Source organism: Patagioenas fasciata, chromosome 1 (genome assembly GCF_037038585.1).
Source record: "Patagioenas fasciata isolate bPatFas1 chromosome 1, bPatFas1.hap1, whole genome shotgun sequence".
Taxonomy (NCBI): domain Eukaryota; kingdom Metazoa; phylum Chordata; class Aves; order Columbiformes; family Columbidae; genus Patagioenas; species Patagioenas fasciata.
Genome location: NC_092520.1, coordinates 193,350,974 through 193,363,422, shown reverse-complemented (window position 1 = coordinate 193,363,422; position 12,449 = coordinate 193,350,974). Strand labels below are relative to the sequence as shown.

General features: G+C 45.7%; 1 protein-coding gene and 1 long non-coding RNA gene across 9 annotated transcripts in view; one reads left to right on the top strand and one right to left on the bottom strand.

Annotated features, from left to right (window-relative positions):
- Nucleotides 1-1,746, bottom strand: part of PLXNB2 (plexin B2) — a 258,102-nt gene extending 256,356 nt beyond the window's left edge. For 3 of the 8 annotated variants that reach the window (XR_011737046.1, XM_071803383.1, XM_065831676.2), the window contains exon 1: nt 1,257-1,385. The gene's annotated coding sequence lies outside the window, so the exon portion shown is untranslated. Of the gene's footprint in view, nt 1-1,256; nt 1,386-1,658 lie in introns of those variants that run through there. The other 5 variants (XM_065831686.2, XM_065831720.2, XM_065831694.2 and 2 more) reach the window with 5 other exon arrangements.
- LOC139826927 (uncharacterized) lies at nt 1,549-5,066 on the top strand. Its single transcript, XR_011737047.1, has 2 exons — nt 1,549-1,682; nt 3,926-5,066. It is a non-coding gene; the product is annotated as an uncharacterized lncRNA (long non-coding RNA).
- The last annotated feature ends 7,383 nt before the right edge of the window (nt 5,067-12,449 follow it).

The window sequence follows — 12,449 nt, the reverse complement described above, 5'->3', positions numbered from 1 at the left end:
GGGTCACCCAGGTGATTTGCCTACAGCGTGGTACACAACCTTGTTCCTGCAAGGCCAGTTACATATTTCAAGCTTTTGGGGGGAGGGGGGGGAAATCAGCCCAGCCTTGGGGTTGATGCCTTCAGAAAAGAACTGTAAAGCAAGCTGAAGCCAATCCTAGGTACATACCAGCAGCCTATTACTTACCAACCTTTGCTTCCTTCTAGATTCCATTGTAATGAGAACACAAACAGTAAAATAAGCATGTATCTCCTCGAATGAATTACCTATTCAGAGTTCCCTCTGGTGTTCACAAAGCTAATCTTCACATTCAAGGTAACAGTTAAAAAAGCATCAAGTTCCCTCACAAGCAAGTTATCAGTCAATGACGAGCTCAGCGACAGGGACAAGACCGTAGTGGTGTACTTCATGGACAACAAAGCCAATGTTATTTTCCACGGGAATTCAGAGACGCGATAAGCTTACACTTCCTTCTTTGTATATTCACCCGAGTGCCTGGTTAACCCAGAAAAGACCCAAATCGGTATCGATCCCTTCTGTCTTCGGGCGTCACCGAGACTGATGCAGTCTCGAAGGTAAAGTCACAAGTCACAGGTCCAGCCACACCTAAACAAGGAGAGCAGAGGTGTTCTGCAGCTCCCGAATAACTATGCCTTGAGTCACAAGCCTTTCCAGCCTCACACTTTCATTAGCCTGCACGAAACGCGAGCAAAGTATAGTATATCTAATTAACAGTTTGGAAAGAAAGTTTAAAGCTGCCTCTGCAAAGAGACAAAACGCGTTTGCAGAAAAGCCAGATGAGCTCCCGAGCAGTGGGGAATGAAGGCGGAGTGCGTGGCCGGCGCCGGGCCAGGGCGAGCCGTGACACCGGGGCTACTGACCCCCACCGCCCCGCGGAGATTGCGAAACTCCCGGGAAGAACAACCAGCCCCCGCCGAGCGGGGCTGCGCTCCAGCGGCGGGGCACCGGCGCTCCCCGGCTGCCGGGCAGGAGGAGCCGCCGCCCCGCCGCTCCCCTCGGCCCTGCGCGCCAGCTCGGGAAAGACATTTGAAGTCCGGAGTCCCTTAACCAAAACCATCTGGGCCGCGGGCAGCGCGGCGGAAACCCCCGCCGCCCCAGCCGAGGAGAGGGAAGTTGCTCTACCCGCGATTCAGCAGCTCCCGAGCAAAGGGGAGAGATGGAGGGACCTCGCCGCGAAATCCAACCCCCCAGCCCCATCCGGAGGCGCGCAGCGGCGGGGTTAGGAGCTGCGTTACCTTCAACAGGTGCAGGCGCCGGCAGGAGAGAGCCCCGCGGGCACAGACCGTCCGAGTTGCCCGAGCAGGAGCAGCGGTGCCCGGGAGCCCGGGGTGGGCGGCGGAGGCGGGCTGGGCAGAGGCGCTACGGCAGCCCCCGGCGGCCGCCCATGCTCCCGGCGGGCCCCGCCGCCGCCACAGCAGCCAGAGTCAGTGTGAAGGCAGCAGCGGCTGCGGCCACCTCCAAGAAGAAGGAGGAGAGCGGCGGGGAGCAAGGGAGGGGAAGGCAGAGACGGAGGAGAGAGAGAAACCGCCCCGAGAAAAATTAATCATCACATGACGGTCGCGATCCGCCACCGCCGCCCCCCGACAGCCAAAGCCTACGCCGGGGAGCCGGGGAAAAGCTGCGAGGAGGGGACACACCTGTAGGCGCAGCACATATCCGCTGTGAGCACAATGCGAGACAGGAAACTGAAAAAACAGCCCAGGGAAGGCGAGAGGCTCCCGTTCGTCCCTCCTTTCCTCCCTCCCTCTTTCCCTCCCTCCGTCCTCCTCCTCTCTCCACCCCCTGCCCCCGGTCAGGATCCGCTTGCAGCGCTGTTTCATGCAGGGAGATGCAGGCGGAGGGCCGGGGGAAGGCAGGAGCCGCACTTTCTCTCCTTTTTTCTTTCCCCGTCTCCGCTTTGTTTTACCCGCCCGGCGCGACAGAGCCGGAGCGGGGCCACCCGTGGGGCCGAGCGCTCCCGTGGCCCCCGAGCTGAGAGCGCGCCGAACCCCGCTGGGGAGCAGAGGCCGGGCTGGGGGGCGGCTGCTCCACTGCCGGTGGTGCCGAGCCCTCTGCCGCCCGCAGGCCCGGCGTGGGGAGCGGCGGGACCCGCAGAGGCGCTGCCCGGCGCCTCTGGGCAGCCTCTGCCCGCGTCTGATCCGGGCTGACCTCTGTCGCGTTCTCCGGCGGTACAAGGTCTCCTTGCTGTTCCGTAGCTAAAGGGCTTGGGGTACCTGCCACATTCCGGTGGTGTTTTGGGGACACTCCTGAATAGACAAGGAACAGCATAGTTTCCACCCCTCAGCCCCTGAGCAAAGCAGCACCTGGGCTTGCCCCTCTTCTTGCACACCTTACCTTATTGCGCAGCCCAAAATAAGTCACCAGAAACATTTTCAGCGAACTTAAAGTACTGCCAGGTTTATCCTCTTAGGTAAACTCTCTGTAATTGCAATTTCTGAAGATCTCTTCAGAAGGTCTCTTCTGCCCTCTCAGGCAATCTGCTGAAAAGCCAGTGTGCAAATTTCTGCTGTCTTTCCCCAGAGACACCCCAACAGGAGTTGATACAGAGCCTGCTTCCTGCCTGTAAGGACAGCATCGCCTTGCTTTAGCACTGTGATCTCTGCATTCAGCTGTCAAATTTGTTTTGACTCTTAAGTAATGTAGGGATAACCTATCAAAAAGAGGGACACCTTAGAAGAATGGCTCAAATGAGCTTTGGGCAAGTTGTTTAGACTGTAGGTAGCTTTCCACCAGTAAAATGTGGACCAGCAATGTTGCAAGGAGTAATTAATTAGCTGCTCTTGGCGCTTTGAGCACAGCTTCATTAAATACTGTGTGCATTTGGCTTCCCACTGAAACTACAGAAGAGAGCTGGTCAGAAAGCCACACTTCCTAACACCCTGGGAGCTGCTGAAATATTGTCATTGCATCTCAGAGTGACAACAAATACCAAATAAATAAAAATCAGCTCCAAAACCTGGGCAAGGGTAAAAAGTGAGAGGCTGTTGGAGGAGATGTTAAAACTGACTTTCAGACCTTGTCTGTGCTAAGTGGCACCACAGTCTTTGTGGTGATTTGGGACCATTCAAACGTAACATGGTGTTTTGTGGGGTTTTCCCTCTGTGTTGTGCTTAGAAAGCAGTCTCTGTCCTGACTGGGTCTCACCAGCCTGTCCCAAATTTTTTGCTCACCTCCACCAGAAGGCCCTGTCCTTGTTTGTTTGCCTTCTTCCTGCTCTTCACCTGACTGGGCTGAGTCACTGTAAGATGAGAAGGAGCAGCTCTGGCATAATTGTAGAGTGTTTCAGAAGATCTGGATCCTCCCTCTGTACCTCTTTGCTTGCTGGAAGAGAGAAGGGAAATCTGAAGAAGAGGGAGGTGGGACTTCCCTAGGAAAATTGGGTTAGATGCATCCTGCAAGCCCTGGGAGGGATCCAGGACAGAGAAACTCACAGGCTGCTAATGGGCTTGGTAAGACCTCACTTTCCAGGTTGCTTTTTCAACGTCTGGGCTTCTGGCCAGGTTGTGCCCAAACTTTTGGCAGAATGCCCTGGAATTACCGGCCAGGCAGCTCTCCTCATGCCCTGGCCTGTGAATCCTTGCCTCCCGGCACACTCTGCCCCAGGGGCTTTTGCTGAGGGCTCTTTAACTTGTCCCCCCACCCAGCCTGCTTCAAACCTAGTGATCTGCTCACCCTGCTGGGGGAGGCAGCCCCAGTAATGGTCCCACAACTGTTTCATCCAAAGGCCACTGGCCAGGGCTGTACTTGCTGTACTTTTGTGGTCTCATGGTGGCTGTCCCCAGGGTAAATCTGAGCCTTTGAGCCTTAGCCCTCTCCCAATACACATGGTTCCTTCTGGCTGGAACGGTTTCTTCCAGCTCCTGTTGCTCTGGCCTAATAACAACTCTTTTTCTTTTTTTTTTAGAAACCTGCCTGTGGACACGCACAGAGCCAGAGCAATGGTGACAGTTTATTTAATTCAAAAGAGGAGCTGGTGAAGTGAAGCCGTGCTGAATGCTCATCCAGTCTGTATCAGTTACCTGCTGTGCGTTTGACCTTGCCAAGTGTGACAGGGATTATGAAGCCGAACTAGAGCTCGAGGTGGCCACACAGCATCCCATCCCAGGACAGCTGTCTTCTCTGCTAAGCCTCTGCAAGTTGCTGTTCTGCCAGGCACATGTGGATGTGTTAAAGCAGCAAGCCTAACACGTTGGCCCATGCTTCTGCCAGCTGGGGCACAAATGTGTGCCACAGCACTTCTGTCACTGAATTCAGTGCTGAATTCAGCACCTGGTCCGCTTGTGAAGCTGCAAAGTGTTCACAAGATGGTCTTCTGCCTCCCATTAGCCTTTCCTTCTCTTGGAGCCAGCACATTGTCCTTCACCCCTGTGGAGAAGTATGTGATACAGGGAGATATCTCCTCAGTCAACCCAAATAAACAGCTGCACATCAAAAACTGCTATTTGCAACTGAAGGGTTATTCCCCTCTCTTATCACCACCCAGCAAAAAAGGAAAGAAAAAATAAAAGGAGGTCTAATCAAATCCTAAATGCAGAATTGCTTAGAAAACAAGTAAATGATCGAATGATTAACAGTTTCCCAGACTCCCGGGGATCTTTCCTGCCAGTTAGCACTTACACATGCAGAGTGTGTGGCTCAAGGGGCACAGCCGTGCTCGCTCCCTGTCCAGTGTGAAGGGCACAGATAATGGGACTGTATGTGAATAGGACTCTAGTCCAGACTTCAATTTCCTGCTTGTTTCCTCCGTCCGCACTCCCTCTTTCTCTCTTCACCTTGTTATCACCCATTCGTTGTTTTGGTCGTCCTTCTGTTTTTTTTTTCCCTGCCTGTTATTATCTTTTACACTGGATGCAAGGTCTGTGCCCTTCCTCCTTCCTTTCCCAGCACCGTCAATTCTCAGTTTTGTCTAAGGTGCAGCAATACATAGTATCCTTCCTACCCTCAGAGACCTTCGAGGCCTGTAAAAAAGAGCCAAATTTCCACTGTTGTTATTAAAAACGCCTTGTTCCACAAGCAACAGAACTAATGAAGCCGTGTTTCCTGTGGATTTGTGTCTGACTCACTCATTGCTATATCCTCATCTCCCGTTTCTCTTTTATGACCGACATGATATCTTTTATTGGTGGCGAGAGGTGGCAGCCGCTGTTGCCGGTCCAGAGCAGCAGGCGAGCTGCCTGCACCGCGTGGCTACTGAGGTGATGGGTTCCTCCTGCATCTCTGTTGGAAAACTAATTTGAATCTCAAGTCACTGATGCTCAGAAACCCCTGGGAACTTAATTATCTTTGAGGCTTCTACCTCTTTTATTCATTTGCTTGCAACTACGAATGTGTTCTGACATTTTTATGCGGGGCTGATGGGCAGATAAACAGCCAGATGATTGATTATCAGCCTTTAGGAAGCAAGGTTGTTGCCCTGTGGTTACAGAGATAACCTGAGAGCAACCCAAACAGCTAAAAAAGAACCTCAAATCCTTTAAAATTATTAAAATTGCACTTTCTGTGTGCAGAAAATTCTGATTGTCTGTGTGCCCACATGTCTGAGCAACGTCCTTACATCATGCTGGAGGATCTCCTGTGTCTCAGCAATCTCTGAAGGGGAGGGGGGGCGAGAAGGGTTTCAGGATCCCTCCTCGTGTGAGCAGCAATGGATCTGCTGTACCAGGAAGCAGCTGGAGCTGAGATTCATTCTGCCCAAGCACCGCTGCTACTGCAATCCTCTGTAAGAAATTTCTCTCAATAATGGGAATGCAAAGACCGCAAGAAGTAGGACACTACGCGAATGGTTTAAGTCTCTTGGTTAAGATACAAGCAAGGGCTCTACAATACTTTTTCACCCTTTATCTGACATCTTTGGTTCTGATAGGGCACCATGTCGTCTTCTGCTAGTGACTGAAATGACCCAGATATACATATTTATATTTTTACAGTCCATAAATCACTCTGGGATGTATTTTCTGGATGAAAAGTGCCAGATAAATCTAAGGTGTTATTATTAGATTTGTGAAATGTCACTGCGCACATCCTGACTTTCATGCCCTTTGCACCAAACTCACATGGCAGATCAATTTGTGTATATTTGAGGGGTTTTTGAGGCTGATGGATTTCTCAGTGCCCATTTTCCAACAATTCCCCACAAAATGTTTAAGGATAAAATAACAAAATAACCTTAGATTAATTGGAGGATTTCCTTTTTTTTTTTTTTTTTGATTCTGGAAAGTGTCTGTGGGTTTTGGTATTTTCTAACCAACCCTGACTTGGTACATTTTTTTACCCCTGTGCAAAACCTCACCCAGTCAGAATTTTGCTTTTGTTTAGTTTAGCAGACATTTTGCATATACGTTGCTACAGATATAAATTGCTGCACAAAGGTATGAGATATAAAACCAGCAGGCCCTGGATACAATTTCCATGTGGAATCTGCAGAAAACCTTATATGGATGTGTGCAATGTCTATACACAGATGTGTAACTACTACAAGTAGCAGCCCTGGCAGTCAAGACGTGACATTCTGACATTGCCCTGGTCATAGCCAGTTCTGTGTGAGCCCAGTGAAGAGATCCTTGCGTAATTAAGAGGTTCATATGGGTGATGATTGTATTTTTTAATGCTACCTTGAATTTTCTGTGGAATTTAATTTTAAAAATAGTCAAAGTATGATAAGAAATTTCAGCAGAAAGTTTAGTGTTGTTTCCAAGTGTAGCTAAAAGAAAAATTAATATAAAATCCTGAAAACTAGTATTTGGCCCTGCCCTTTTTTGTCTTCTCCTTTTTCTGTTTAAATAGAGCCTTCACAAACATGCACACACACATATATATAAGCCAGACAAACCAGCATTTCCAACTTCAATTAAGGCAGCTGCCTAGCTAAGTTCCAAAGCCACTGTTCTGCTATCACAAAGTAACCATCCATATTAACCACCGCTAATATACTCACGCTCACTGGTATTGCTAATTCTGCAACTGGTTGGAGAACTGGCTATTGGAATTAGTTAACTGTCATGCACACTGCTATAAATATATCTGTATTGTAGAAAAAATAATAGAATCTCATTATCTACTAATATCTGAAGTGGTTTTATTACAGAGAGCTGGACTGTGGGAAGACAATTACAAGTAAGAAGACATGATTACAGTGTTCTGTTCAGCAGTGGAAAATATGTTTAACTGTTTTATCCTGGAAATAATGCATCTTTTTACATCAGTAATTTCAGATATTGTTTAATTAATATTTTTGGAACATATTGCAGGAAATTTGTGTTTATACTATACAAATGTATCTGAACTATAGTAGTTGAACATATAGCTAAAATAGTAGGAGTCTAATATGGTAAAATAGAATTAGAGAAGCATTTACCAGTTTAAAAGGCTTAGATCAGTCAAAATTCATTGATGACACCTAAGGTAAGATAGAAAAATAAAGTATTGACTACTAACACTGAGGCTGTATTTTACCTTTTTATTTGTAGGAAGATGGGTATTTTAAATGACTAGCTGAGCTTCCATCATGTGATGGCAACTAATCAATAAATCATGTGTCATTGTTGTGGCTCGGCATGTCAAATAGCTGCAATTCAGTGTCCATATTTACAGGTTTTGAGCAATTTTTTGTTGTACTTTTCTATCTCATTAGCCCTGATTTTAAAAGTGGTTATTTTCATGTCAATGAAATTGGTAGAAAAATCACATCTGTTTCTGCCACAGGGAGGAGATGGAATGGGGTAATCAACGGGAAACTTCAGTTACTTAATGCTGCTTGCCACCCCATGTGGGTTTACTAAAGCAGCTTTTCTTCATGAGCAACGTGAAAAATAAATACATGGCATCCTGCTAGACATGTTGGACATTTTGATGCTCGTGGGAGATGGTAAAAGGATGAGTGTTTTCGAAAGCAGCTTTTGGCATACATAAATCATGAGGTTTGTACTGAGGCCTGGGACATCCAACTCAAATGATTTTGGTTAGATAGCAGCATGAAAATGGACTAAGAGAGTTTCAATTGCTCTGCCCGTCACTGTGACTTTTGGCTATCAGAACTCTAGTTCAACCTCAGTCTGCCATATGAAAACTGCCAGACATCAGTAGGTGAAATATCTGGATCCAAATCTCTGGTTTAAGAACACTGGCATAGAGCTGAAAAACCGTTGACCTTTGTTATGATCTTCTATTGCCATTAATCATATTTTGAGCGCCTTTGCCATTGTGTCAGAGAACCTAAAGAAATACTCCTGATGAAGGTAGTTGGTTCACTTGGACCCAAGCCAGAATTAAGTGGCATTTGCCCTCAGAGAGAGGTGCTGCAAAGAACTGGCCAAAATGCAGTTGCTGTCTTCTGTTCACAGTAAACAGCTCTTGTTCATCAGGATATTGCAAAATCTCAGTGTTGTCTTTGCATCAGTTTCAAAAATGCCTTTTTTTTTTTTTTGTTCTTCATGATTTAGATTATTAGAAGATTAAGTTATTTTTTTCTGGACAATGACTCAGGATGTAATAACCCCCATGTTTATCACAGGCATGTCAGATAACTGGAATTCAGGCAATCTGAAGTGAATTGTGAGAGATTGTGTAGGATTCCACAAGTGCAAAACTCAGATACTCAGTTTTCCAATGGCTCTGGTTTATGTATGTGTGTGTATATATATATATATATATATATGTGCACCAAGTCAGTGCTCATATTCCTTCCCTGGATACAATGTAAGAGAGCCTGGGTCTTCACTTCCAAAGCAATTAATAGTTGAGGCTGTGGCTATATTTCACTCCAATAATTCTTGCAGAAACTGTGCTCCTCTGGGACAAGGCAGAACACAAAGCCTGGAATAAAATTTGTGAGAGCTGAACAAAATTCAGTCACATCAAATCAACTATGGAACTATCTTGCACAGTGGCTCAGGAAAATCAGGAATCTGATAATATTTTAGGTAGTTCTGAATGTTTCTTCATTTCAAGAAAAGTTTTACAGGATTAATACAGTTCAGCTCCGATGTCTCTAAAAGGAGGAGGGGTCACAATACCCAGCCACAGCCAGCGTGCTGCCTCCTCCCAAGGCTTGTTGCATGAAGAGGCACCCTTGAGTGCAGACGCACCGCACCGGTGTCCCTCTGCACCACATGGCCTTTCTGCTGGGACCACATCTGCTGTGCAGAGGGCTGGCAAGGACCTCTGAGGTATCTGGTGCGTACTCTTGGCTTGGAGCAGTATCATCTACACCTATAGGTAAATTTTGGTGCATTTGGTCCCGTCTATTAAAAATCTCCAGTGACAGAGGTCTGAGCATTTTGCAGGCCATCTATCTACTGCTTAACTGTTACTGTCATACTAATATCCCATCTGAATCTTCCTTGCTGCAGATTAAATACTTTGCTCCTTATGCTAACAAGGATGCTGAAAACAGGAAGGTTGTTCCTGCCCCTTCACAAAACCCCTTTACATATTTGAAGACTGTGATTATACCTTCTCTCAGCCTTCATTTCTTTGCACTCCTCCTCCCTCCTTCATTCAACTTCTCATGTAGACTCTTTCCTATGTCTCTGATTATTTTTTGGACTTGTGTAAGCGGGCAGCTTCATCCTTGAAATGCTGATTTTATCACTGGCCATAGTCCTTCAGCTGAGCCCATACCGGCAGTGGAAAGATCACCTCACGTGCTCTGCGAGGTGTACCGCTGTTTTCTGAAACTCGGAAGTCTGAACTAAAAAGCCTATGAGGAAATGGGGCACTGGGCTGGAGGAGAATTGGGCCATGTTGGTAAGGGAAGGGCAGAGCCTTGCAGTGGATGGTTTTTGTTCTTTAACTATGGCAATACTTCTAGTGAAGGTAAAGCCTACTATGATTAAATGACCGATACCAGTGTTATAGTACCCTGAAGGTGTTATTTAGTCTTGCTGGAATTGTTTTGTTTTGCATTCAGCCTCTTTCTTCTTTTTTTTTTTTTTTCTTTCTTGCTGAGGAGGAAAATGATATAAAAGTAATAATATGTAACTTAAATTAACTAGCAAAATAAATGTTCAAGAGGATAAACACTGCCATTAGCGAAAATAACCAAATATACATGTAGAGGTCTAACCAGACAAAGCTGCACTCCTTTTACATGATAGAATTAAGCTAGGTCATGCTTAACTGCCCAGTGTCCAAACTAAAATGCTCTATCAATGCAACTCTAACCCAGTGATGTGACTCCTGGGGCAGCCTTCTTTCCTCTAACAGCTTGATGCCTGAACAACAGGGACGATTCTGAAGTCATTGTTCATCTAGAGACACACTAAAGCAGCAACTGGAGCTTGTAGCCAGCAACTCCATCTCCCAAATCTTCGCCCTAACTACACAGCAACTACCTCTGGTGCCTCTCCCAAGCAGTATTCTCAGCATGGTGCTACATGGAAGTGAGCAAATGAACACTGAGAGTAGCAAATGAAGATTAATGAACACTCGGTCCCTTTGTTACACTGTTCTTCTCCTCCCAGCATGTCCTTGATAATTAATTTCTTCAGGAGGGGTATCATATTATGGCTAGGCTGGTTTAAGGTTCTCTTCCATGATTGATGGTCCCCATCCCCTTCCCTACTTCTGACCATGTAATCCCCCAGCATCTCTTTGTCCAGCTCTGGTACATATCTGATCCCATAATGAGCCTCTATTGGAAACCAACCATTAGAAAACAAGAAAAAGTGATATATTTTTTTCTGCTTCCAGAATGCCTGATGATATTGATCCCAGAGCTGCTTTACCACAAGGTCAAGATGGTGCCAGGAGCGGCATATAGATTGGAGTGGGGTGAGGGAGCAGGACACTGAGGCAGCCGACCACTGGATCAGCCACTGGGTCAGGCTCAACATCCGTTCTTGCTGTTAGAGGGGAAAAGAAGTCATGGGAAGCAATCACCAGGTGTTTCATTTGGGTTTTCTCTTCTGAAATCTGTGTTTTTAGCACGACCTGAGCTTCAGCTCCTACACTCCTCTGAAGCTGCAGCTGCCTGCACTTGAAGTAGATGGGAGGTTTAGGAATGAGAATGTTACAACGAGGCAATACTGTTTTAATTCTTCTTTGATCATCTATTTTTCTCTAAGATTCTACCCCCAGGCCAGCCCCAGAGCAGAAGCCAATAATGCCGTAGGAAGACTCAAATACTAAGCTTTCTGCATACCAGCTATCGTGGGGTGTACAAACGCTGTGCATGTGAACTCCCGCTGCCATCCACCTCTCCTGTCTCCACCGCTTACAGAAGGATGGAGACAGAAGGCAGGTCAGCAGAAGCCAGAAATCATATGACATGAGAAATGGCTGGAGAATTGCAACTGACAAGCAGGGAAGTTGTAAAAGGCAAATTTTAAACCCCCATTTCAGTTTTCCTTGTTAGGATGCTCTTAGGCCTCCTACAGGACTGACAAGCCTGATATTATCTCAGCAATATTGTATGGCTGAGAGCTGCATGAGGCTCTATCGGACATTAGAATCTCTCTCTAATGTTTTACTTCTGATACTCAGGAAATTTTGTTCTGTACTTCAACCAGAAGAGAAAACATCATTTGAATAAAATAAAGAAAAACAACCAAACATTTGGCAAATACATTATTTTAATTGTAAATGTGGTAACTATTTGGAAATGTTGATATTATCTGGCAAGCGCAGTGCACACATGTATGTTGTTATTAGTCAGCCAACACATTAGATTTGTGATAAATATACTCCTTAAAATAGATTTGCTCAGTGTTCAGAGCTTTTGTCTTCTTTACTCAACAAATCTCCAAAATTATAGCAGATGGAGAGGAGAAAAACATTTTTGACCTCAGAATGGAATAGTCTGATGGAATTTCAGCAGACAGATGACTTCTGTTTGTTAATAGCATCATATTCAAAATGGTTACTACTGTGGATCACAGTACGGTATTATAGGCTCATGATAAGTATTGCTATAGAGCACATTTAAATCTAGTTCAGTAAAGAAGGGCAGAAAGAAAAATAACTTCATGTACCGCATCTGTTCATGAATACTTTAGCAGTTTTTTGTGGTTTGACATGCATCTTATTTTTACTGTGTTTTCCTAAGGAAAGAAGACCTATGCAGTGATGTTTTGAATTTTTATTTGTTACCCCATAATAAATTTGGAACCATGACCCAACTTCAGGTTTCATATGTTAAAGTCCTAGAAATTTCGTAAAAATAGGTATAGAGGTAGAAAAAGCCAAATCAGTGTTCTCATAAAGGAAAAATGTGATCTTAGGCTGTTAAGCATCAAGGGATTGAAGCAGGGAGAGGTCTAGGTATGTTTCAGGTATGGGAAGGGATTCAAATAGTTGCTGCCACAGTTTTAACACTGAAAAAGATCCAGGGGATCAGCTACAGACCTGACTGATTTTGATAATTTGGTTTCTGTGTGAAATATCTCTATAAGCAGGAACATGACTGTTGTGTGTCTTAGACAGAATGAAGG